This window comes from Canis lupus, chromosome 14, assembly GCF_011100685.1.
Source record: "Canis lupus familiaris isolate Mischka breed German Shepherd chromosome 14, alternate assembly UU_Cfam_GSD_1.0, whole genome shotgun sequence".
Classification (NCBI taxonomy): Eukaryota; Metazoa; Chordata; class Mammalia; order Carnivora; family Canidae; genus Canis; species Canis lupus.
The window spans coordinates 40,285,995-40,313,830 of NC_049235.1; the positions used below are offsets into that span (position 1 = coordinate 40,285,995).

At 37.6% G+C, this 27,836-nt stretch overlaps 1 long non-coding RNA gene across 9 annotated transcripts in view; it reads right to left on the minus strand.

Moving 5' to 3' along the window:
• Positions 1-27,836, minus strand: part of LOC119866376 — a 151,037-nt gene that overhangs the window by 78,686 nt on the left and 44,515 nt on the right. The window contains exon 6 of one of the 9 annotated variants that reach the window (XR_005369600.1): positions 19,277-19,306. The exons of the other annotated variants lie outside the window; for them this stretch is intronic. This is a non-coding gene — a long non-coding RNA (uncharacterized LOC119866376). Of the gene's footprint in view, positions 1-19,276; positions 19,307-27,836 lie in introns of those variants that run through there. 9 annotated transcript variants of the gene reach the window in all.

Genomic DNA, 27,836 nt, shown 5'->3' on the forward strand with positions numbered 1-27,836 from the left:
CAACATGAGCCTTAAACTTACAACCCTGAGATCAAGAATCGCATGCTCCACTTGACTGAGCCAGCCAGGCGCCCCACTGAAACTTTATTTTAAATGATTCAGACAGATAAGTAGATAAAGGCAATAAGGCAAATTATTAAAATTTTGTGACTCTGGGACGGTATAAATTCCTGTATGCTTTAAATTTTTTCAAAATAGGGAAACCTGGTGGCTCAGTACTGAGTGTCTGTTTTTGGCTCAGGGCCTGATCCCAGGCTCCGGGATCGAGTCCCACGTCAAGCTCCTGCATGGAACCTGCTTCTCCCTCTGCTTGTGTCTTTGTCCCTCCCTGTGTGTGTCTCCCATGAATAAATGAATAAGGGGATCCCTGGGTGGCTCAGAGGTTTAGCACCTGCCTTCAGCCCAGGGCGTGATCCTGAAGTCCCGGGATTGAGTCCCACGTCAGGCTCCTTGCATGGAGCCTGCTTCTCCCTCTGCCTGTGTCTCTGTCTCTCTCTCGCTCTCTCTCTCTCTTTCTCTCTCTCTGTCTTTCAAGAATAAATGGATGAAATCTTTAAAAAAAAAAAATGAATAGGGATCCCTGGGTGGCGCAGCGGTTTAGCACCTGCCTTTGGCCCAGGGCACGATCCTGGAGACCTGGGATTGAATCCCACGTCGGGCTCCCAGTGCATGGAGCCTGCTTCTCCCTCTGCCTATGTCTCTGCCCCTCTCTCTCTCTCTCTCTCTCTCTGACTATCATAAATAAATAAAAATTTTTAAAAATGAATAAAATATTTTTTAAAATAAATAAAAATATAATACTACATTTTTTCAAAATAGAAAAAAATTCAAAATAAAAACATAAAAAGAAGCTCTTTTTTGTACTTTACTACAACATGCTAAAGGGTGACCTAATGAGAACTGATGTACCCTTTTGACCTAGAAGAGTACTTTTAAAACCAGGTTACTTACTGCCCAAGGGTTCCATAGCTGGGGAACACACAATGAGAAATCAAACCCATCACAAAGGTATCAGTGATGGTTATCATCACCTCAGCAAACTGCCATACACTCAGTACACAGTGCCCTCAGCTACCATCTCCAGATCAATATGGCTCTCAATGACAGATGGCCAAAGCATCCCTATCCACTCAGGTCATTCTTAGTTCACATGGTCCGACAGGATTTGGAGTCTTGTGTCATTAGACTGTCTTTAGAAAACAACTTAGCCATTAAAGGCGGAAGCAAAGCAACAGTGTATGTCAGACAGCACACTGTTGACAGTTTAAATATACTCAGAAAGCTTAAAATGTGTTGATTTTCTGTGTGTTACAATTACATTTTTACTGGAGAAGAATGTATCATTAAAACTTAAATGCATGTTGAAAGCAAAGCTATAAAAAGACTTGCTGTCACAAACTATTTCTAGATACACCATTGCTAGGAAGAAAAAGTAGTATTTCCAACATTGATTTGATCAAAATTGTAATTTCTGTGCAAAGGAAGAGGGGCTTTTGGTCCAAATATAATTTTTAATGTGGTTTAAACTTCACAGAATCTGATTTGAGATCCATTTATTTTGGAGATGGCACATAAACAGGTCACCTATCTCAAAAGAACTTTTGTAGCAACATTTCATGAGGACGCCAACCATTTTCTAGTCAACGCAATATTACCATTTCTTTACCACATAACCCAATATTTTCACTATTAATCACTCAGCCTGTCCCTTGAGTTACCTAAGGGAAGGTATCATCACTTCTGTCCCATAACACATAAACACTTAAATGACACAAGGAAATACTGATGAGGCCCTACATTTACAACAAATGACTATATCTTCCCTATTTTAGTACTTAAATAAAGCATACTCTCTAGTAATTAGGATTTATGTAAAAAAATAGTTCTATAAATAGTCACAAAATTAGTTATGGATGCATCAGAAAGTCCATTTTACTAACTCCAAGCAAGACCTTGGAATACATTTAGGCTATGTTTGTGACATACAAATAACAGATTTATTACTATCAGGAGGCAAATTACTTCTTGCACAAGTACTACTACTGATTTCATTATCTGAGGCTTGGACTCGGCCCAAAATGTATTGACTCACAATATTTTCCTTCATGGCAGGATTTCCATGAACAGTTGCTTTAAATTGAAAAACAGACCCAGATTGTTGAGAGAGGCAGAGGAAGAGGACGGTTCAGCATTGGTGAGCGATGTGGTCACTGAATACAATGACCTAGTTCTGGTCACGGAAAAGTCATAAATACTCCTTTTAGAAAGAGAACTCAAAGATTTTTGAGGAAGAAAAAAAATAATTTCTTTAGGGAGAAACTTCCTTCAGGCAAATCTCAAAAATAAATGGTAACATTTATATAGCAGTTGCTATAATGCTTCCTCACTGACAAGAGAGAATTCAAAAAGAAAAGAATCTTGGCCCCTAGAAAAGCAGTGGGAAACCTCTGGCCCTTAGTTTAATTTCTTCTAGCTAGACCATGAAAAGTTTTCTAAAACCAAGTGTCTTTTGAGCCTCCCTCCTCTACCATTAAGAGCAACAAATACAGCTGTGCAAACAGCAGGAATGTGTGTTCCTGTGGCAAGATGCATGCCCTGGCTCTTCCTGGGGGAATTCTCTTTCAGACATGTGCACGATCCTGAGTCAGCAGCCTCAAAGCGGAATGAGATGTCGGCGAAGGTGAATTCCAGCCTAACCCAGTAAGAGAAGAGACAAGACAGATGGGTGGCGATTCTTGGACAGCAAACAGGGAAGATTCTGACAGCTGACACGAAGGAAGGGAAAGATTGAAAGCTCTGCAACTGGAGCTGCAGGGAGCACAAGCGGAGAAGGCGAGAAATACTGCTTTTTCTTTCTTACTCATTTTTAGATCTTTCTTTTTAGTCCTCTTGCTACCTTCTTTGTTTGCTTGGTGAGAACATGGGCTTTGGAGCTGTTTATCAGGGTTTGAATCTCAGCCCATCCTATATCAGCTGTGTGATTCTGGTCATGTCACTAACATCCCTCCATTCCACCTTCCTCATCTGTAAAATGGATAGAAGGACGCTCACCTCATGGAGGTGCTGTTAAGGGGGGAATAAGACTATATAAAATACATAGCAGGTGTTTGGCTCATTGTGGGTGCTTAAAAACATGTTAGCAGCTTTCTTCTTTTATCTTTGAGTCTACATTTCTTTTTTTTTTTTTTTCTCTTTTTTAATCTTTTTCTTTTTTTTAACTTTTTTTCACATCTGCTAGAACTCTGGGCCCTTTGTTTCATTTTTCATTTTCTGTGGATCGGTGATTGTGGATGGAAAGATTTCCCAACCCCTGGAGTAAATGGGATGTTCAGCCGCAAGGGCTGATAAACTTCATGGTTGTCTGAATCCCAAAAGACTGAGTTTCCTGCTGATCCAGACAAAAAGCAATTTTCAATACAGGAAGTTTGGAGGAATCTGGGAATTAGAATGGAAGAATGCCTGGCTCTTCTTAATCAGAGAATGTTATACTTGGATTCCCTGTCAAATATTGATCCAGCAGTCAGGCAGAGACCCCCAGGCACTGAACAGCCTGAGCCCTGGTCCATTCCTGTGTCCCCTCCTATGCAACAGTTGAGACCTGGGCTCTGGGAGACTGCTTTATTAAAAGCAAATTTCAAGAGCAGAATGGTAAACCTGAATTGCATTCATAGAGAAGAATAAATTCTGCTTTTAGTGAGTCATAACTCAAATTCCAGCATTTCTTGGTCCTGAACTAGCAATGCAAATACTATGAATTATTTTGCAGGGTGAGGGGGGAAGGAACCCCAAGTTCATTTCAGGAAGCAACCATGGTTTTTTTTTTTTTTTAAAGGAGGAGTGGGCACCTGGGTATCTTAGTCAGTTAAGGTCTGCCCTCAGCTCAGGTCATGATCCTCTGGTCCTGGGATGGAGCCCTGCGTAAGGCTCCCTGCTCAGCAGGGAACCTACTTCTCCCTCAGACTCTGCCCCTCCCCATTTTCCCTCACTCATTCTCTCTCTCTTTTTCTCATTCTCTCTCTCTCTCTCAAATAAATAAATAAAATCTTTAAAAAAGGGGCGGGGGGTGGGGGGAATGGGATGCCTGGGTGGCTCAGTGGTTGAGCAGCTGCCTTCGGCTCGTGTCATGATCCTGGGGTCCTGGGATTGAGTCCCACATCAGACTCTTTGCAGGGAGCCTGCTTCTCCCTCTGCCTGTGCCTCTGCCTCTCTCTTTCTATATGTCTCTCATTAATAAATAAATAAAATCTTAAAAAAAAAAGAAGGAGTGAAGGGGTAGGAGAGAGCAAATAAGTAAAAGGAAGGAGGAGACAGAAGGAAACACCTCAAAGAGTAGTTGCTCTTTCTTTCTAGCTTCTAAGAGAATGCCTGGGCAGCCTGGAGGAAAGTACTTCTGGGTGATTTGCCTACACTGGGCAGCACTGTGGACTGCTTCCTCCTTCTTGGAGCTCCTCAGCCCCCTAGGTTTTTGGACACATCTCTATTCTATCCCTCATGTGTCCCCCACCCCACCCCAATGCCCTCCCTGATTAGTCCCCAGAGTTCACTCCTTGGAGCTTTCACTCCATAAGTTCTATCTGAACAATTTTATTTATTTCTGTGGCTTTTCCTACCCCTTAAATAATGACAACTGCCAAACACACACCTTTCAACCCATTCTCTCTTCTAAAACCCACAAGCCAAACTGGCCATAGTCAGCAGGCTGGCAATCATGTCTAAAATAAAGTTGTTTACCTCCACGTTTCCTAAACCTCTTGCCACCGTCCACATGGTATCCACCAGTTCTCAAAGTAAAAGCAGCTCTAAAGTCATTCTTGATGTTTCTTCTACTTCAACTCCCAAATTTAATCTATCACCAAGTGCTCTTGATTCTACTTCCTGAATCTCTCCACACTATGCTATTCTTCCAATCCCATAGCCCACCGTCTTAAATAAAACTCCCATCATCTCCCACCTGGACTCCTAACTAACTTCTCTGTTTCTAACTTCTTCTGTATCAAAGTGATCTTTCTAAAACACAAATGTAATGCTCCTTTGATAATCTCAATAATACCTCTGATGGCTCTTTTCTGCTTCCTGAAATAAATAAACAAATCCAAACAAGTTTCTTTATAACCTTGCTTAGTCTTCTTTAACATACTCATGTCTTGCAATTCCCCTCACTGCATCCCACAACTCTTACTTCAAGCCCTACATTTCAGCCACACCAAACTGCTTATCATTCCCCAAGCACATGATCCTTGATGTTTTGCCTTTGCATGTTCTGTTCCCTCTATATGCAATGTTTTTCCTTTCTGGGTGAGCTCCTCCACATTCTTTAAGATTAAGCTCAAATGTCATTACTCTATAAAGTTTCGATCACTGCCTAATAAATTACTCACATCTACCTATGGGATACTTGGTTCTTTATTGGGATACTCTTCTTTCTCTTTTAAATTAAGTTTATTATTTGAGTTATTTTAATTTCAGTGTGATATTAGTTTCAGGTATACAATATAGTGACTCAACAATTCTATACATTACTCAGTGCTAATCATGATGAGTGTCCTCTTTAATCATCATCCCCTATTTTACCCATCCTCCCACCCACCTCCCCTCTGGTAACCATCAGTTGTTCTCTATAGTTAAGAGTCTATTCTTGGGCAGCCCAGGTGGCTCAGCGGTTTAGTGCTGCCTTCAGTCTAGGGCCTGATCCTACAGACCCGGGATCGAGTCTCACATCAGGCTCCTTGCATGGAGCCTGCTTCTCCCTCTGCCTGTGTCTCTGCCTCTCTCTCTCTCTCTCTCTGTCTCTTTCTCTCTCATGAATAAATAAATAAAATCTTTAAAAAAAAAAAGAGTCTATTTCTTGGTTGTCTCTCCCTTTTTTTTTTTTATTTTTTTTTTCATTTATTTATGATAGTCACACAGAGAGAGAGAGAGAGGCAGAGACACAGGCAGAGGGAGAAGCAGGCTCCATGCACCGGGAGCCCGACGTGGGATTCGATCCCGGGTCTCCAGGATCGCGCCCTGAGCCAAAGGCAGGCGCCAAACCGCTGCGCCACCCAGGGATCCCTGTCTCTCCCTTTTTTTCCTTTGCTCATTTGTTTCTTAAATTCCACACAGGAGTGAAATCATATGATATTTGCTTTTCTCTGATTGACTTATTTCGCTTACATAATACTCTCTAGCTCCATCCATGTTGTTGCAAATAGCAAGATTTCATTCTTTTTTATGGCTGAGTAATATTTCATTGCATATATATACAACTTCTTCTTTACCCATTCATCTACTGATGGACACTTAGGCTGCTTCCACACTTTGGCTATTGCAAATAATGATGCTATAAACATAGGGATGCATGTATCCCTCTGAATTACTGTTTTTGTATTTTGGGGGTAAATACCCTGTAGTGCAACTCCTGAATCATAGGATAGCTCATTTTTACCTTTTTGAGGAAACTCCATACTGTTTTCCACAGTGGCTGCACCAGTTTACATTCCCACCAACAGTGTGAGGAGGGTTCCTTTTTCTCCACATCTTCACCAACACTTGCTGTTTCTTGTGTTTTTTATTTTAGCCATTCTGACAGGTATGAGGTGATATCTCATTGTTTTGATTTGCATTTCCCTGATGATGTGTGAGGTTAAGCAACTTGTCATGTGTCTATTGGCCATCTGTCTGCCTTCTTTAGAGAAATATCTATTCATGTCTTCTGCCCATTTTTAAACTGGATTATTTATTTTAGGGGTGTTATTATACAAGTTCTTTATTTTGGATACTAACCCTTTATCAGATATGTCATTTGCAAATATCTTTTCTATCAGGGTACTTTTCAAGATGCACTGCCAAGTACTGGTTTACATATTTATGTCCCTGGACAAGTGAGACCAAGATTGTAAGCTTCTGAAAGACAGACATCAGCTCTTATTTTTTGGTGTTCTCAGTTGTTCACCAAACACTCAATAAATGCTAATGGTTATGAAGACAATCAGCTTTCCACACAAGAAAGGAACCCTAGGGCTCCCCAGGAAGTGCTCCTCTTTCCCAGACAGAGCTCTTCAGGCCCATGGAATCTTACTCTATGTATCAGCCCATAGGAGAATATTTTCCTTCAGCTTAAAGAGGAACAGAGAAGGGGTAGGAAAGATAGAGAAGGAGGAAAAGAGGAATAGATGACCACTCCTTTAATGATTCAGTGTACTTGTCCTATGTAGAGAGAACTTACTCCTTGTTTACAAAGTTGAGGACTCAACAGAACCTTCCCACAGTGCTCTGTATTTAGTAGAAAAAGCACTTGAATAAATTAATCCACAGGCGAATACTATCTAGTTCATGGGAAATTTCCATTAGAAATTAAAAATTCATCTTCTCACTTTAGCTTTTCTTTCTCCAATCTCTCTCTCTCTCTCTCTCTCTCTCTCTCTCTCTCTCTCTCTCTCCCCCTCTCCCTCTCTTTCTCTGTCTTCCTTACTCTCTTTTACTTTATTTAGCTGAGTTCATTCCTGACAAGCAAAGAAAAGTTAAAGTGCCCACCAGGAAATTTTTCTAGCCTCTATACTCGAATACCCTCTGGAAAAATACACTTGATTTACAACCACAACACATACAACAGGGTATCTTAACTGTAAATCTAATGTAATGATTGTTCCTTTAGATATTTCCTTAATTTTATGAGAGTAATAAATACACCCTTTAATGACTATATGTTCGAATCATTTCCAAATGACTGATTTTCGCTGCATTGCTACCGTATGTTTCCCTTATGTAAATAACTGAATATTTCTAAATTGCTCCATTAACATATAGAAAAACATTTGCTATTTATTTTTAAATGGCTGAGGGGCAGGTTATAAGCATATTGCCAAAAAATGAGTTTTATAACAATTCTCTAAGCATATTATGTTTGAAAATGCAATATTTATACAGTAGAAACTATAATATGAAAACCCAACAAGCTTCTATAAATTTGTCCTTTTAAAATATAAACTATTAAAACATTTTAAGAAATATGAAGAGAAATCTTTTACCACCAATTCCATATCAAAGTTCTCAGGATTTTGCATTTATACAGAGCAGAGTTCATGAACTCCTGCTAACCATGTTAACAATCCACCAGGTTTCTAAAGACTCAGCAGGGGTTAGAATTAGAAGACTCTGCCATCAACATCAATAACAGGAGCACTGACACTCAGAGGAGTTTTCCACTGTGCTCTCTGAGGAGGGGTCAGCATATTCAGGGATCGTAGCCCATAAAGGAAAGAAGTCCATAGTTACTAATTCCAAATAAAATCTAGAGGGACACATTACTTCAGATTTTGTTTTTAAACAGTGAGAGTCTTTTTAAAATTCCATATATACGTCTGTGTGTGTGTGTGTGTTAGTGTGTATATATATATATATATACACACATATATATACACATACACACTGCCACAACAGCGCTATTGCTTATTTTAAGAACCTTACTACTTAAGAGGAATTTTGAGCTCAAATTTTTGTTTTGATTCACAGGGAAAAAGATGTGAACAAAATCACAAAGAATCCTCTGCAAGGCTAGAAAATGGCTTGACCCTAATTTAAGATGGAAGCCTATTGAACAGATGATGACCCAAGCAATTTGGTATATCCTACAGCCACGCAGGTGGCAGATCAATTCAGAAACATGTAAAAACAAAGGAAATATATCTGAGTTTTCAAATATACATTAGAAACCAATTTCAAAGCATTTTTTGAAGTAAATAAAACTCTGTACAATATAAATTCATTACCTATGAATTTTCACTGGCAAGAAAACATATTTCCCTTCACCCTTCTTTAAAATAGTTCTCACCCATTCCCCTTTCTTCAATCCCTTCTCCATAAAAGCCTGATTTTTTTGAATTGGGTGACTGGGGTTTGGTAAAAAAGAAAATAGCTCAGCAAAGGGGCAATATTCAAATTTTAAGGCTGGGTTAACCATTAATCTTTTGGTATTTTCTCTTCTTTTTTGGAAGCCCAAGCAGTATAAACTATCTGTATTTCCTTCTGCTTGCCTGTGGCAGGAAGACGGTGTATCATATTCTATCAATTTGTTTTGAAGCTCAAGGAAACATGACAATGATCTCTAAGGCAGTGTTTATTCTGTGGAGCAGTCAACACAAAGTATATCTCTACAGTAATTTGCATTCCGGTCTTCTAGATCTTTAGTTTTTAGAATGTTCAAACATTATAAATCCATATCTTTATAATGCTTAAATTTGTTTTCCATTCAGCTCATCATTACTGTAGCAGTTAGTGCACACTAAACAGACTTTTGTGAGATTTTATTGGGTTCTTCTTAACTGTCCTCCAATTAAGCTAAGTAATAAACTCAATTGTGGATCCTTTTAGATAAAGCTAATTCAATAAGGCCAAATCTAGTGATTTCATAATAATCTCAACCTTATCTATCCCTAATACCAGGAAGCTTATCCATGGTAGTCATGGCAATTTACACAAGGGAGCTAAATTATCTCTTTTTTGTCTCTTTAAATTACCATATGCACAAATTCTGCCTTTGGGGAAAGTGTTATGTTATTTGCTTCCATGGACAAGCTATTTATATCTGAACACATTTGAACTGACAAAAAAGAAAGACAGACAAAAGAAAGGGATAAGTTAATGGGAATATATAGGAAAAATTTACCAGTCAGTAACTTTTCCCCATTACTTTCTTTCTATATTCATCTCACCATAGCAAATGGTTATAGATGAAACTAAACTGCCATCTGACTCAGTCATTTGACAATTCCATTTCTGATGCAATGTCTTCCTTGAGAAGAAGCAATGTATTTTTCTCTTTTAATTTCCTTTAAATATTGAGTCTTTCCATTTCGTTTATTATTTTTTTAAGTAATTTCTACACCCAACGTAGGGCTCAAACTCACATAACCCCAAGATCAAGAGTCACATGCTCCACTAACTAAGCCAGCCAGGTGCCCCACCCCTTCTTTTATTATCTTAACAAACAAATTTGCTTTACTCATTATGAATATTTGCTCAACATTTCTAAAACAGCACTTTTATTGTGGTAAAAATATTTAACATAGCACCATTTTAAAGATTTCATTTATGTATTTGAGAGAGAGAGCCTGAGCAAGGAGAGGGGCAGAGGAAGAGGGAAAAGCAGACTTCCCACTGGGCATGGAGTCCTGACATGGGGCTAGATCCCAGGATCCTGAGGTCATGACCTGAGCAGAAAGCAGGTAGATGCTCAACCAACTAAGCCACCCAGGTGCCCAAAACTTACCATTTTAACCATTGTTAAGTGCACAGTTCAGTGTCATTAAGTATATTCACATTGCTGTGCAACCTGCACCATCATTCATCTCTAGAACTCTTTTCATCTCCTAAACTAAAATTATCCAGTAAATAGCAACTCTTCAGTCCTTCCTACCCACCCAACCCCTGGAACCACCATTCTAGTTCCTGTCTCTATGAATTAACAACTATATGTACCTCATATAAATGGAATCATATGGTATTTGTCCTTTTGTGATGTGACTGGCTTATGTCCAGTCAGTATAATCTTTTCAAAGTTCATCCATGTTGTGTAGCACGTCAGAAGTCCTTCCTTCCTCTTTAAGGCTGAATAATATTCCATTGTATGTAAACACCACCCTTTGTTTATCCACTCATCTTTCGATGGACACTTGAGTAGCTGCCACCTTTTGGCTATTGTGAAGAACTGCTATGAACATGGGTATACAATAGCTATTTTAATCTCAGCTTTCAGTTCTTTTGGGTAAAAACCCAGAGGTAGAATTGCTGAGTCAAATGGAAATTCTATGTTTAATTTAAATGTTGAAAAGTGTTCCAATTTTTTCATAACCTCATCAAGATTTGTTATTTGGGGTTTTTTTATCTTTTGTTTTTATAATAACCATCTGAATAAGTGTGAAGTAGGATCTCATTGTGATTTTGATTTGCATTTCCCTAATGATTAATGATGTTGAGCATCATCTCTTCATGTGCTTATTGGTCATTTGCATAACTTCTTCAGAGAAACAACCAAGTCCTTGGTCCATTTCTTAATTGTTTTATTGTTGTCAGGTTGTGGGAATTCTTCATATTCTATATGAAGATATATGATTTGCAAATATTTTCTTCCACTCCATGTGTTGCCTTTTCATTCTGTTGATTATGTCCTTAGTGTTCGTTTCAAGCTTTAATAATTATTTAAGCTTTAATAATCTAATGCTATACATTTTTATCATTTAAAAGTTTAATTATTCAAATGTCTAGACTTTAGTTTTATAAATTTTGACATATAAACTTTCAATTTTAATTTTTCTTTCAGTGCCTCCGAAGATGCAAAACAAAGAAAACAAAATTAAAATATTAAAATTCACAAAATTAAATATAAAGTGAAATAAATGTTTACAAGATATTTTTATAAATTTTTAGCATTTATACCTATGAAATTATTAAAGCTTAAAACTTCACTAGGACTTTTTGAACATCCTGTATGAATTATAGAATCCATGTGGTAGATATATGGGTATACTATAAAATTCTCTTGACTCTTATATGTTTGAAATTTTTCACAGAAAAATTGGGGTCAAGAGATATAATTTAATTATGGTAAACTAATAAGTACATATGCAAAAATCTAATCACAGAAGCAAAGTGATTATAAACATTGTTGTATCCAAGAGAAAAATTCTTGGTGCCATCTTTGTCTCCTTCTGGGGAACTTTTTTTCAAGATACATATTTATGGCCATGGAGTGCTTTCCAGAGAGGTTTTCTTCCTTAAAGGACAACTGTAACACTTCCTAAGACTGTCTTTCATGTTAGAAAATAGCACTGAGGTATTTTTTGACTCATTCAGTTGTTCATCAAATATTTATTCAGTATTTCCCACATTCCAGGCACAGTGCTCAGCAGTATGGATACAATCTTAAACAAAACACAATCCTTAACCAATAGAAATATATAGTCTAGTGGAGGAGAGAGAAGAAGCAGGTAACTAGAGCCTTATAACAAAGTTTGAAGAGCCATGACAGTGTATTCAGCATTATAGCATTATAGCACTATGGCATTATAGCAGACTGTGGAACCGTAAAGGAATGGCACCTAATCCTCTTTATACATACAATAAAAGCTTTCCTGTGTAGGACACAACCTTGGCAATGGGGCGGGGGAAAGGTATAAAAATTAAGAGAGGATTGAGGAATGATTCAATCGAGGATAACCCCATATGGAAAGTCGTAGAGGTGACAGGTAACATGGAATTAGTGGGAAGAGCAAGTAGATGTCTGAAATAGGATGTTAGTGCCCTGGTAAGAGAAGGAATTTAAGACATTCATAAAAATAATCCATTCTCAGCTGAAAAATGAAAGAAAGTTAACCTATTTGCCTGAACTTATTTCAGTTCAAAGCAGATGTATTTTGGTTTTATTTTGTTTCACTTTATAAATTCTTTGAAACTAAATTTTAAAGTGTCAGTTATCCAAATACAGTAATTGCTTTAATATGTGATTTTATTCTATGAACTGAAATGGGCCAGTGTGTAGAAAGCAGGAAATGCATGTGTGGATGGCATAAATACCCTGAATCCGATGCACAAAGTAACCTTGCATCAGCAGTCCTCAAACTTCAGTGAGTACAAGCAGGCTACATAAAATGTCTTATCTATTGTCCCACCCCTGAGACTCAGGATATCTTGAGTGGAATCCAGGAATCTGAATTTTAACAAGACCACAAGAGATTCTTGTTTTAACTGTTTGCAATGGAAATTTTAAATCATACAAAATTAGAGAGAATAGTATGATTACCCACATCTCCATCACCCAGCTCCTATCGACAACCAAACCAGTCTCATTTCATCTATATGCCACTACTTCCCTTTTATCTCTAATTTATTTTGAAGGTAACCCCAGATCTTAATATTTTATCCATTAATACTTCAATTTGGGTCTCTAAAATGACTTTATATTTTTAACATGACTACAATACAATAATCATACTTAAAGACCCTAAGTGATCCCAATATAACTGGTTCACACCTTTAGAAAGAGTGAACTGGTAGACTGTAGAAGATGGTAGTAAGTGTCCAAGTGGACTGCTTAGGAAGATATAACTTGATTTATTTCATCATGGCTTCAAACTTTTTTTGTTTCAAGAATAAGCAACTTATGGCCTCTGGCTGGCTCAGTTGGTAGAACATGTGGTTCTTGATCCCAGAGTTGTGAGTTTGAGCCCCACTTTGAGAATAGAGATTACTTAAATAAGCATTTTTTAAAAAGAATAAGCAATAGGATTCATGCTGGAAAATTCATTGATTCTTACTTCTTTTTTAATATGTCCAGTTCTTATCCAGTTAACATGCAAAAACCACTGTCTATCTAGAAGGAAACTTGTTTGGCAGTACTAGTGAATCACTGAATAGCTTAAAGATGAATATCTAAGTTATAAGTTAATCTTGGTGGATTTGAAATAGTTTTTCTGACCCTTCAAAAAATAATTAGATAAGTGCTTATTTCTGGGTGAGAAATACTACTTTATATACAGTTTTGGTTTCCTATTTGCAGATATGATTGAGGTATTATACCTAAAAAAAGTATTTTTATGTTTATAAAATGTAATTGTTAGGTTTACTTAGAATATATTTTATTTAATAAGTTAAAATTCTTTTGGCATACTATTAAATGCAGAAACTCCTTTTTAAAAGAATTAACTCTCTTATATTAAATGTTTAATGTTCCTGGTCACTGCTTTCATGTCTACACAATACGCAGAGTACAGTGTGCTGTCCAAGAGTGCCCTGTGTAAATAGACATTCACATTCCTTTCAGGAGCAGGGACTGATTCCTGATCACAGATGCCTATTATTAGCTAGGCTTCTGGGCTTGCAATCATAATGAATGTATGGAGAATGAAATAAAATGAAAACCTTATTGTTGTATAGTTTTGAAGTTTGCACTTAGAACCAACTACCTCCCAGGCACATGGAGAGCTGTTCAGTGTATAAATCTGTCTTTACCTTAGATTGGTTGGTACAGTATTTTTGCATCTGTGGGACCTACTTTCGTTCAGTAGTTTGAACTATATATAATAAATGGTACAATATGTAAAGTTTTTGTAAAATAAATATTCAGCTATGAAAACTGGTTAAATACAACTAATATTTCTTAACATACACACAAAAAAAGACTAAGCAAGATAATCGGTTATGTTTCTGAAATTGTCACCTTCAAATCTTCAAAAAAGCATTTTAAAAAAGCATAAAGTTATTAAACTGAATTGAACTTAAAATGAATCTTGTCCAAGATTATTCGTCAAATTTTTAAAAGAAAAAAAAGGTGCTTTGGTTATAGTTTTACCTTCTCAATCTTCACAGATGAGAAAACAAGTTACTCAATTTGCTTTTCTTTCCAGAGTTACTTGTATTTCACAGTTATTTAGAGTTTAAAAATGTTTTTCTCAATGAACTTCAGAATAGATCCCCAAAGTAACAAAGAACACAATATGGGTCCTGATAAATTCCTTATAATTTAATTAACCCCAAATGTTAAAGAACCTTGCTATTTCTAATACAGTAATTATATTTGTAGAATGCACATCTTGAAAAAGTTACTATAGAAAATCAAAGTTAGAAAAATCAGATTTTATGACTTGATACTTAAGCTTCTTTTTTGTATCTGCCTTACTATCATCCTCACTTGGGACAAATATTTATAAAAATAAACCAATTATTTATTTGACATTTCTGTCTCCTTTCATCTATGTCTATCATAAATAAATAAATCTTTAAAAAAATAAAAAAATAAAAAATAAAATTAAAAAAAGAGAATAAACCAAAGGAAGGAAGGGAAGGAAAGGATGGGAGGGAAGAAAGAAGGAAAGAAATGAAAAGAACGAACAAGTGAACAACCTTTAGGTTTACATCCGAACATCAGTAGTAATACTTTCTTCCTTAACTAAGCAAATGATGATATTCTCTGCAACAATAATCAATTAAAAGTATCTTCCATTTCACTATCAATCCATAAAAGAGTGTGTAACACTGATATGAATTATATATTTCCATACTTCAGGTATATTTCATTTTTTAAGTACAGTGATAGATAATCTGTTATTATTGCAATTATTCTTGCAATTATTCTTTACTCATCAACAAAGAGAAAAACATGAATCTATATCAAAACTATGACATAAAATCCCACATATATAATTATTAACCTTAGAAAAGCTTAAGATTAGGGGCACCTGGGTGGCTCAGTCAGTTAAGTACCTGTCTTCAGCTCAGGTCATGATCACAGGGTCCTGGGATCAAGCCCCATGTTGGACTCCCTGCTCAGTGGGTAGTCTGCTTCTGCCTCTGCCCCTCCCCTCCACTTGTGCTCTCTCTCTCAAATAAATAAAATCTTTTATTTATTTTTTTTTAAGATTTTATTTATTTATTCATGACAGACAGAGAGAGAGAGAGGAAAGACACAGGCAAAGGGAGAAGCAGGCTCCATGCAGGGAGCCCGATGTGGGACTTGATCCCTGGTCTCCAGGATCACACCCTGGGCCAAAGGCAGGTGCTAAACTGCTGAGCCACCCGGGCTGCCCCAATAAAATCTTTTAAAAAAAGGAAAGCTTAAGATTAAACTGCTTCTTGATCTTGTCATTCAAATAAGCCTTTAATAAACTGCTAAATATCATATATTTAAGATATGTCATTTGTATTTTAAATACTGTATTCTTTACTGAGGTTTTTATTTGACATGTGTCAAAGATACAAAGATAAATCTTCTCTCTTGTTCTTTGATAACATGTCGGAGCTCACTTAAAAGTTTAAGAATGGAGCTGTTGAACCATTTTTTTTCTACTGCAAGTTATTTTTTTTTTTTTTTTTTATTTATGATAGTCACAGAGAGAGAGAGAGAGGCAGAGACAAAGGCAGAGGGAGAAGCAGGCTCCATGCACCGGGAGCCCGACGTGGGATTCGATCCCGGGTCTCCAGGATCGCGCCCTGGGCCAAAGGCAGGCGCCAAACCGCTGCGCCACCCAGGGATCCCTCTACTGCAAGTTATATATGAGAATTGGTAGCAGCCTGTTGAAAGAACTTTACCTGTGCATAATAGTCCTTATCTCACTTCTATCTATCATAGTATCAATTTCTTTATTACAGGAGTTTACCTTTGGGCAGCTCATACGCCAGCTGTCAATCTGTCCTCACCTTGAGACTTTGCAGCAAACCAAACTCAGGTGTATTGAAGCTGCACAAAAATTGATTGTTTTCCTTCTTTCTCTAAGTAGGACAGGTGTAGTCAAAATGCAAGCCTCTGGCACTCCAGATGTGCTTCATCACAGTGCAAAGCCAGAACTTTTTAAAATTCTGCCTCCCAGGTCACAACTTCTTATCTGGAGATTTTCTAGATTTTCTTGTCCTAGTTTTACCTTTGCCCCTCACATTCCCTCATCAAGGCATTTAAAATGGCAGCTTTGAAAAGACTAAAACAACTCAAAGTCCATCAAATAAAGAAAAAAAAGCCCATCCAATACATTATGATACTCCATAAAATGAATTACTATGTATTGTTTAAAAGAAAGAAAGAAAAAAGAAAAGAAGGAAGGGAGGAAGAGAAGGTGGGAGAGAGGGAGGGAGAAAATGTGGATGTTCTCTAAGTACTAATAACAGAGAGATTTCCAAGATATATTAACTAGAAAAGGAGGCTAAGGTTAGTATTACCTTTTGCATTAAAAAAGTTGAAAAATGTTCAAAATGCTTCTGCATTCATAAGGAAATTCTGAAAAGATAAACTGAAAATTTAACTGGTTACTGGAATTGAAGTGTGTGAGAAGTAGGCATGATAAAGAACAGGAGAGGGGATCTCTGGGTGGCTGAATGGTTTAGCGCCTGCCTTTGGCCCAGGGTGTGATCCTGGAGTCCCGGGATCGAGTCCCACGTCGGGCTCTCTATGTGGAGCCTGCTTTTCCCTCTGCCTGTGTCTCTGCCTCTCACTCCCTCTCTGTGTCTCTCATGAATAAATGAATAGGATTTTTGGGGAAAAATTAAAAAGGAGAGTAGGAAGGACAATTTTCATGCTATAACTTCTTATATGTTTTTATTTATTTTTTAACTATATGATTATATTGCCTATTCAAAAATTTAAATTTTTAAAAAGAAATAGGTTTATTCAGGGCAAGGAAACAAAAGAAGAAAGAAAGAAAGAAAGAAAGAAAGAAGAAAGAAAGAAAGAAAGAAAGAAAGAAAGAAAGAAAGAAAGAAAGAAAAGAAAGAAGAAAGAAAGAAAGAAAGAAAGAAAGAAAGAAAGAAGAAAAGAAAGAAGAAAGAAAGAAAGAAAGAAAGAAAGAAAGAAAGAAAGAAAGAAAGGAAAGAAAGAAGAAAGAAAGAAAGAAGAAGAAAGAAAGAAAGAAAGAAAGAAAGAAAGAAAGAAAGAAAGAAAGAAAAAGAGGGAAAGTCTCATTGTTATGCTATCAGCACTCTAGTTCAATGGAGAGAAGAATTTAACAGGAAATAGAGAAAATTTAGAAAAGCAAAAAAAAAAATTTAGAAAAGCATCAGTGAAAGAAACTACTATTGATTTGGGTTGAAGAACAGGCTAAAAGACCTCCAAATATTATTTACTAATCCTATGCCTCCTTTACCAATTTGCATCTGTGTTTAAAAGAGAGCAAAAAAGTATTTTTGAAGAGGAAATATGTCACAGCAGGATGGAATGCTCACTCCTTAAGCACTTGCTTCAATCAGCACTTGCCTCAATCTTCAGAAGATATCCCATGTGCTGCCTCCTTCACATCTCTGATTCCAAAGGCAGAGGCGAGGTGTGGAGGCCTGAGCCTCTGTCGTGACTCCTACTAGCGCCAATGCCCGCTCTACCATGCAGTGGCTGCACGGTCTGTGCACATTACCTGAGTCCTTGTTTCATCATCTGGATAGTGGGTCTAAGAGTAGTATCTTCCTCCCAAGGTCACTGTGAGGATTAAGTAATACCCAAGAAGCATGTAGAACAGTACCTGGCTCACACTAAGAAAGATCTGCATTATGTTTCCTCCTTTACCTGCTCTTCAACTGCCTTGCTGTTTATCTTTCTTTAAAAGTGCTGTCTCCCTGGGCTAATACTTACCCTGAGAAGGTTTTTTTTTTTTTTCTCTCCTGTCCTTCTCCCTTTCTTGTTAAAAGAAGTATGCAGTTGGTCATTAAAATACTTCCACAGAGTTTCTGAGACAAGATCATCCCAAAGAAAGATATTAATAAAGGAAACAGAGAGTATGGAGTCCACCAGAGAAATTCAGATTTTAAAAAGTGGCCTTGGGAAGCCTGGGAGGCTCATAGGTTAAGCATTTGCCTTCAGCTCAGGGTGTGATCCTGGAGTCCCAAGATCAAGTTCCACATCAGGCTCCCTGCATGGAGCCTGCTTTCCCTCTGCCTGTGTCTCGGCCTCTCTCTCTGCATGTCTCTCATGAATAAATAAATAAATAAATAAATAAATAAATAAATAAATAAATAAATAAATAAAATTTTTTAAGTGGCCTAAAGTTAATTCCTTACAATTCTATATCACTCTGTAAAGCTCTACGTTCATCTCATTTGATGCTCACAACAACCCTCTGAGACTATCAGGGTAGACAGAGAATAAAAGGACAAAGGAGGTTAAAAGGGTTGCCTGAGGCCAAACTTCATATTGCAAGTCAGTGACAATGTCTGACTAGCTTAGTGCAACAATTTATTGAACACCTGCTAAGGCCTGGGCACTGCGCTGACCTCCACATTCCAAAATGCGCTCTACTACAAAGACTTTCCATGGGATGAAACATCTCTCAGGGTTTCACTCAACTTGATGATTGTGCTACTTAAAAGTTACTCTGGGGGGAAAAAAAGCTACTGTGACATCATATAGTAGAAAGGACCAGGGACTGATTCCCTGGCTAAAGATCTTGGGCTTCGTGATCTCAGACAAACAATTTCATCTCTCTAAGCCTGTTTTCTCATCCCTCAGTGTGTAAATAATAGTAATAATAGTGACAACCAGGTGGTTGTAAAGGTTAAATGAGAGATTGAAAAAAGAAGTTTGGGGATCCCTGGGTGGCGCAGCGGTTTGGCGCCTGCCTTTGGCCCAGGGCGCGATCCTGGAGACCCGGGATCGAATCCCACATCGGGCTCCCGGTGCATGGAGCCTGCTTCTCCCTCTGCCTGTGTCTCTGCCTCTCTCTCTCTCTGTAACTATCATAAATAAATAAAAATTTAAAAAAAAAAAAAAAAAAAGAAAAAAGAAGTTTGTAAACTGTAAAGTTCCATAGTAGATATTAGTTAGTGTTGTTACCTTATTTAGCAGTAGAATCCAAGATCGAACCTAGGTGGGGGAAAAAAAAGAAGAAGGCCTGATAGAAAAACATCCCTAGGTCCCCAGCCCTTAAAAGATCTCCCAGGGAGAGTAGCAAGATTACAAAAACTCACACCGTCTCCCCTGCCGAGGGTACCCACTGAGCCAACAGGGGTAGGCCGCCTGGGTCAGTCCCATTTTAGCAAATGTGTTCCTTTCCATTTGCTCCAATTGGTGGTAGGAGGTGAAGGGGGGCAAACCAGACAGCTGGTGCAACATGAAACAGAAAGATCTATGTTTTACCTTTGAAAAAAAAAAAAAAAAACTGTGGGAAATAGTGGGAAAACACGAGAAACAGGCAAGTGCTTGGGGCATTTCAGCTGGTGAGAGAGAAAGAAGCTGCCCTAGACAGATGCAATCCACACCCTCCATCTGCAGTCAGAGAGAGGCTCACATGTCAGAAAAAAGTTTGTCCTCCCTCAGGGAAATTGTGAAGGATGTCAATGTTCTAGCCATGAGAAAACAAAAAATCCATATAGAACATTCCAACATGTGGAGGCCTGATAGAGCTCAGAGCAATGTTCTATGGGACTCTGCCTCTTGCAGACTTCTCACTTGGATTGGGAATGTCAGCAGGAGGTATGCTTCCCAGAGGAGGGGAATTGGTGTCTAAACCTGCTCTGAGACAGGCTTACTGCTTGTGATCTAGGAAAGCAGTAGAGTGAGGCAGTTAAAAGTAAGCTGATTGTTGGTCAAACTACTTGGGTTCAAATCCCAACTTCTCTGCGTCTGTACTTAACTTCTGTGACTTTGAGTTGCTCATCTTTTGTAATTTGCTTAACTTGGGCAAATCACAAAATTCCCTTCAGTTTCCTGATCTATAAAATGGAGGCTAATAATTAGTACCGTCCGGAGGATACTGCAATGATAAAATAAGATAATGTTTATACAGTGATTAGAAAGTGCCTGGCAGGGATCCCTGGCTGGCTCAGTGGTTTAGCGCCTGCCTTCAGCCCAGGGCATGATCCTGGAGTCCCAGGATCGAGTCCCACTTCTGCATGGAGCCTGCTTCTCTCTCTGCCTCTTTCTCTCTGTGTCTCTCATGAATAAATAAATAAAATCTTTTTTTAAAAAAAGTGCCTGGCACACAGTAAGCAGCCAGTAAATGTTGGCTGTTACAGCATTGTTTCAAAAGGTGAGTTTATTAGCTTACCTCAGTTCCAAAGACTTAGAGAATAGGAAATCAGGGTGAAAGAAAGTGCAAACTTTCCTGTAGCATCAAATGAAACAACAGAACTTGCATACTCACTGGCAATGGAGAAAAAGTTTTAAGTGTCTCTGTTTCATGAGTTGTTGTAGATAACAGGTTGAAAACTGGTATGGAAAGGCAGCAAATGCAATTATGAAATACCTGGAATCAGAGCTAGATTTGGATCCCAGCTCCATCCATCTCTCCCTAGTTCCGTGACCTTACACAGGTCACATAAACTTTATGCCTCTGTTCCACATTTGTAAATGAGGATGATAATAATAGTGTCTACCTCATAATGTTGGAGAGGGGATAAAATGAGACCGCACATGGTAGTACAGCTATTGGTACAATCCCCCACCCATGAGAAGTTCTTAATAATTAATAGCTGTTATTGTTTTCTTCACCACAAAAAAGAGACACAGAGGGTTATTTGCTATTTACATTAAAGTCCATCTCTTGAGTAGAGAAAGCCAAATATAGATATATTTGGATATTTTGGATATATCCATTGTTTTTGTTTTGTTTTTTAAAGATTTTATTTATTATTTGACACAGAGAGAGAGAGAATGTGCACAAGCAGGGGGAGTGGCAAGCAGGCTCCTTGATGAGTAGTGTACCTGATGTGGGGCTCCATCCCGGGACTCTGGAACCATGACCTACGCTGAAGGCAGACCCTTAACCAACTGAGCCACCCAGGCACCTCTTTTTTTTTTTTTTTTTTTAAGTAGGCTCCATGCCCAGCATGGAGCCCAACACAGCACTCAAACTCATAACCTTGAGATTAAGACCTGAGCTAAGATCAAGAGTTGGACACTTAACCAACTGAGCCTTCCAGGTGCCCCAAAATATACTGTCTATTGGAAATCAGTTCTTGCTATCATTAGAAATAACTTTCCCTTGGGTAGCCAGGGTGGCTCAGAGGTTTAGCGCCACCTTCAGCCCAGGGTTTGATCCTGGAGGCCTGGGATCGAGTCCCACTAAGGCTCCCTGCATGGAGCCTGCTTCTCCCTCTGCCTGTGTCTCTGTCTCTCTCTCTGTGTGTGTCTCTCATGAATAAGTAAATAAAATCTTTAAAAAAAAAAAAAAAAGAAAGAACTTTCCCTTTTAGGACAATTTATTAGTCTTTCCTAAGAAGTAAATACTTAGGGGCATCTGAACACTTTTAGATTGGTCTACCATATCATCTGGTTCTAATACTGTGGCTTAACTAAACTAAGCAGAAAATTTATCTGAGGAAATTGAAAAATTTGAGTTGTCTCTGAGAGCTATGATAAATATTCTGCCCATATTCATGTGTATTTTATAATTAAGTCATAGTCATAAAAGCAATAAAGTAAATGTCTCAAAAATTCTAGCAAAAATAAGACCAAACACATTAGCTTTTAGGTGTATCAGCCAAAAAACAACTCATTCTGCATATTTTATTTTAAAAGTTTGATAATTCAGTAAAATTCAGTAGTAGCAAAATTTTAAAAAATACATTAAGCTGTTGTGATGAACAGAGTGATATATGGAAGTGTTGAATTACTCTATTGCACACCTGAAACTAATACAACATTGTATGTTAACTGGAATTTTAAAAAATAAATAAATAAATAAAAATTAAAATGTATATTAAGCACATTAAAAAATATAAATACATCCATTCATTTATTAAGTCACTGCCTACTAGATGGAAGACACTGCCTTATGTTTTAAATCAAATATACTATATTCATTCACTCTTACGAAGTTCTTTCATTTATCTTTATCTACTTCCATTCAAATTTTTACCTTATCTGATAATACTGCAACCTGATTAAATCAGTTAAATATTTAAAACTCTGTCACTTTAAGAATTTGTAACATTTTCCATTAACATTCCTCTCTGGTTTTATGTACTTGATCTGTGCTGTGGGATACAGCATAAATTATCTGCCTTCAGCAAAACGAACAGCTGAAATGCACTGCTGCCTGACAGTGCTTATTAGGCTGTGAGTTGCTGTGAGCACACACTGTACTAGTGATTGTCTGCCTTTCAGTCTCCTCAAGGAAAGTCTTTAAGTGCTTCAAAACATATGAGTTGGCCATGTACAAGTCAAAATAGCCCAAAATTTTAGCACCATGCTCAGATGTCAATTAATAAACGTGATGAAAACAATCCAGGGATGTTTATTTTTTTAAAGAAAAGTATCATCTCCCAGAAATAAGCCCACACCTATATGATCAATTTTTCTATGACAATTTTTCTACGACAGAGGCATAAATGTACAATAGAGAAAAGACAGTCTTTACAATAAACGGTGCTGGGAAAGCTGGACAGCTACATGCAAAAAAAATGAAACAGGAGCACTTTTTTATAACATATATAACAATAAACTCAAAGTAGATTAAAGATCTACATGTGTCTTTAATCCACAAAACCATAAAACTCCTAAAGGAAAATATACGCAACAATCTCTTGGACACTGACCTTAGCAATGTATTTATAGATATGCCTCCTCAGGCAAGGAAAACAAAAGCAAAAATAAACTATAGTGACTACACCAATATAAAAAGCTTTTGCACTGTAAAGGAAACCATCAACAAAATGAAAAGGCAATCTAGTGAATGGAAGAAGGTATTTGCAAATGATATATCCCTATGATCCAATAATTCTACTACTGGGACTTTACCCAAAGAAAATAAAAGCACTAATTTGAAAAGATATTGCACCGCTCTGCTTACTGCAGCACTATTTATAAGAGCCAAGATAGGGGTAAATAGGGGTACCTGGGTGGCTCAGCTGGTTGGGTGTCTAACTCTTAATTTTGGCTTGGGTCATGATCTCAGGGTCATGGGATTGAGTCCCACATCAGGCCCCATGCTGAGCGTGAAGCCTACTTAAGATTCATTCTCTCCCTCTCCCTCTGCCCTTCTGCCAGAGCGCTGGGCACAAGTCAGGGGGAAGGGTCATAGGGAAAGGGAGAAGCAGGCTCCCCAGCAAGCAAGGGAGCCCAACATGGGGCTCAGTCCCAGGATATGAGATCATGACTTGAGCCAAAGGCAGGCACTCTCAACTAACTAAGCCACCCACGTGTCCTATACTACATCTTCTTTATCTGTCAGTGGACATTTGGGCTCTTTCCATAGTCTGGCTATTGTGGACATTGCTGCTATAAACATTGGGGTGCAGGTGCCTCTTTGGATATTACATTTGTATCCTCTCAGCAAATACCTAGTAGTGCAATCGCTGGGTCATAGGGTAGCTCTATTTTAACTTTTTGAGGAACCTCCATACTGTTTTTCAATGTACCAGTTTGCATTCCCCAGCAGTGTAAGATGGTTCCCCTTTCTCTGCATGCTCACCAACATTTGTTTTTTTCCGGCTTATTAATTTTAGCCATTCTGACTGGTATGAAGTGGTATCTCATTGTGGTTTTGATCTGTAGTTCCCTGATGCTGAATGATGTTGAGCACTTTTTCATGTGTCTGTTGGCCATTTGTATGTCTTCTTTGGAGAAATGTTTGCTTATGTCTTCTGCCCATTTCTTGACTGGAATTTTCTTGGGGAGGTGTTGAGTTTGATAAGTTCTTTTAGATCTTGGATACCAGCCCTTTATCTGATAAGAGATTTGCAAATATATTCTCCCATTCTGTAGTCTATCTTTTGGTTAACTGTTTCCTTTGCTGTGCAAAAGCTTTTTATCCCAATAGTTCATTTTTGCTTTTGTTTCCCTTGCCTTTGGAGACATGTCTAGCAAGAAGTTGCTGTGGCTGAGGTCAAAGAGGATGCTTCTTGTGTTCTCCTCTGGGATTTTGATGGATTCTTGTCTCACATCTAGGTCTTTCATCCATTTTGAGTTTATATGATGTATAAAGTTTATATGGTGTTTATATGGTGTAGTGTAAGAAAGTGGTCCGGTTCCATTCTTGTACATGTGGTTGTTCAATTTTTCCCAACACCATTTGTTGAAGAGACTATCTTTTTTTCCATTGGATATTCTTTCCTGCTTTGTCAAAGATGAGTTGATCATAGAGTTGAGGGTCCATTCTGGGTTCTCTATTCTGTTCCATTGATCTATGCATCAGTTTTTGTGCCAATACCATATTGTCTTAATGATTACAGCTTTGTAATAGAGCTTGAAGTCCAGAATTGTGATGCCACCAGCTTTGGTTTTCTTTTTCAACTTTCCTCTGGCTATTCGGGGTCCATACAAATTTTAGGACTATTTGTTCCAATTCTAAAAAACAGTGATGCATTTTGATAGGGATTACACTGAATATACAGATTGCTCTGGGTAGCATAAACATTTTAATGATATTTGGTCTCCCAACCCATGAACATGGAATGTTTTTCCATTTCTTTGTTTTCCTCAATTTATTTAAGGAGTGTTCTATGGTTTTCAAAATACAGATTCTGGGGATCCCTGGGTGGCGCAGCGGTTTGGCGCCTGCCTTTGGCGATCGAGTCCCACATCAGGCTCCCGGTGCATGGAGCCTGCTTCTCCCTCTGCCTATGTCTCTGCCTCTCTCTCTCTCTCTCTCTCTCTGTGTGACTATCATAAAAAAAAAAAAAAAAAAAAAAAAAAAAAAGTACAGATCCTTTACCTCTTTGGTTAGGTCTATTTCTAGGTATCTTAAGGTAATAAATAATTTTTAAAAATAAAGTATCACATATTAATGCTTTGTGCTTTACTAAAGGCAACAACAGGATAAGATGAAACAATATTTTTAGCAAAAATCCTTCTAATAGAGCCTAAGAAGAGAATAAGTATATATTTAAAACACAAAAGTCATTGTTTATTTTGCTAAAAATTATTCTTTAAATATCACCTCTTGCAATCTCTCATCCATTTGCTTTCCCTGTCTGGAATACCATGCCTCACCTTTCCATCTCCCCCTCTATCTCCACACCATGCTTCATGAAAATTCTTTCCAGGCTTGCATAGCCAATTGCAAGGCCATACCCTGGGCACTCATTTATGGCCCTTCTAACCTCTTCCGCACCTGCTCCCAAGTTACTTTGTTTTACAGTTATTGGTGTCTACATCTATCTCTACAACTCAATTTTGAATTTATTTTGTATTTCTCATAGCACCTAGCTGAAACTCAGTTAATAACCAGGTAAATTAGCTTGGGTGAGACATTCACACTTTATGTACCTCAATTTCTTCATCTACCAAATGAGGATAACAATATCTGTCCTGCCTAACTGTAGTTTGCTATGCAATCAAGCTAGATAATAAATATGAAAGGATTTTTTTAAGTTCTACATATTCTTTGGGAAGCAATTTGACAGTATTTATCAAGAGCCTTTTTTTCATTTTTTCCTATTCAATAATTTTACTTCTAGTTATCTACCTCAAGGAAAAACTGTAAACAGAATGATTTTTAAAACACTGTTTAAACATTATTTATAATGGCAAAAAACATGAAATAATTTTAACACCCAACAAAATAATATGGCTGAGTAAATTACTGCAAGCTAACTCAATAAAACATTATATGCCATTGTTAAGTCATGAAAATTATTTTAAGAGATGATGTAATAGCTAACAACATGAGAAATGTTAAAGATGTAGTATTAAAAGAAAAACAGGAAAACTTGGCTGGCTCAGTCAGCAGAGTACATCACTCTTAATCTTAGGATCGCAAGTTTGAGCTCCATGTTAGGCATAGAGGTTACTTTAAAAAAATAAAATAAAATAGAGAGAGCCTGGGTGGCTCAGTTGGTTGCATGTCCAACTCTTGGTTTCAACTCAAGTCATGATCTCAGGGTCCTGAGATCAAGCCCCAAGTGGGGCTCCAGAACATGACAGAGTCTCCTTGGGATTCTCTCCCTCCTTCTTTCTCTGCCCCTCCCCACACTGGTACATGCATGCTCATTCTCTCTAATAAATAAATAAAATCTTTAAAAAATTAAAACATACCAACTATTTTTTAAAATTGACCACCAAGGGCAGTCCCGGTGGCTCAGCAGTTTAGCGCCACCTTCAGCCCGGGTGTGATCCTGGAGACCCAGGATTGGGTTCCCCGTCAGGCTCCCTGCATGGAGCCTGTTTCTCCCTCTGCCTGTGTCTCTGCCTCTCTCTCTCTGTGTGCCTCCCATGAATAAATAAATAAAAATCTTTTAAAATAAATAAATAAAGGGCAGCCCGGGTGACTCAGCGGTTTAGCACCTCCTTCAGCCCAGGGCCCGATCCTGGAGACCCGGGATTGAGTCCCACATCAGGCTCCCTGAGTGGAGCCTGCTTCTCCCTCTACCTGTGTCTCTGCCTCTCTTTCTCTCTCTCTCTCTCTCTCTGTCTGTCATGAATAAATAAATAAATCTTTAAAATAAATAAGTAGATATATAAATAAATAAATAAATAAATAAATAAATAAATAAATATTGACCACCAAAATTATACATCTAATCTGACAAGTATATAAAAAGGAAACATCTACTCACAAGAAAAATGATTAGAAAGAGTATACCAAAATACTAATTATGGTTATTTGAGAGTAAACATTCAATGAGTATTTTTACTTCTTATTTTGTATTTTTCAAATATTGTTTAATCAGTACATATTACTTTGAAAACAAAAAGAAAAATAAATTTTGAACATTAGTTTAAAAACTATATAAATTGCATAAAATAGCCACTTAAAAGATATGAATATTTTGCCTTTAGATATATTACTTCATTATGGCTATATGATTGGTCATTTTTTAAAATAACAATTAAATTATTTATTTATTATTATGCTGTATTTTACACATAGCTTATTACATAACCAAGAAAAAAAATTAACCAGATTTTTTCTGCCTGTACTCGAAATAACCCCAATAATTATAACCAGTAAATATGAAAAGTCACTCCTTCCCCTTTTGTTATTCAGATATGTTGTCAACCACTATGAGGACCTGTCTTCTTGCTCTATAGGTGAGTCATAAATGCTGATGTTCTCTTCAGCCTATTTTAGAATCCAAAGCTATCTTTTACTTTCACTTCTAAAACATCCTTCTTAGGGCAGCCCGGGTGGCTTAGTGGTTTAGCGCCGCCTTCAGCCCAGGGCCTGGTCCTGGAGACCCGGGATTGAGTCCCAAGTCGGGTTCCCTGCATCTGCCTGTGTCTCTGCCTCTCTGTCTCTCATGAATAAATGAATAAAATCTTTAAAAAAAATAAAATAAAACATCCTTCTTAAATAAAATTGTTCTGTTTGAAAGAATCCTCTTTGCCCATGTATTCAGCAAGTTTAAGCATTTTTCTAGGTCACCACCAGAGGCCAAGGCTAACAAATTTTTCAACTGTAGTTCAGGCTACTGAATGTTTCATAGTAGGAGAAAAAAAAATTTTTTAAGGA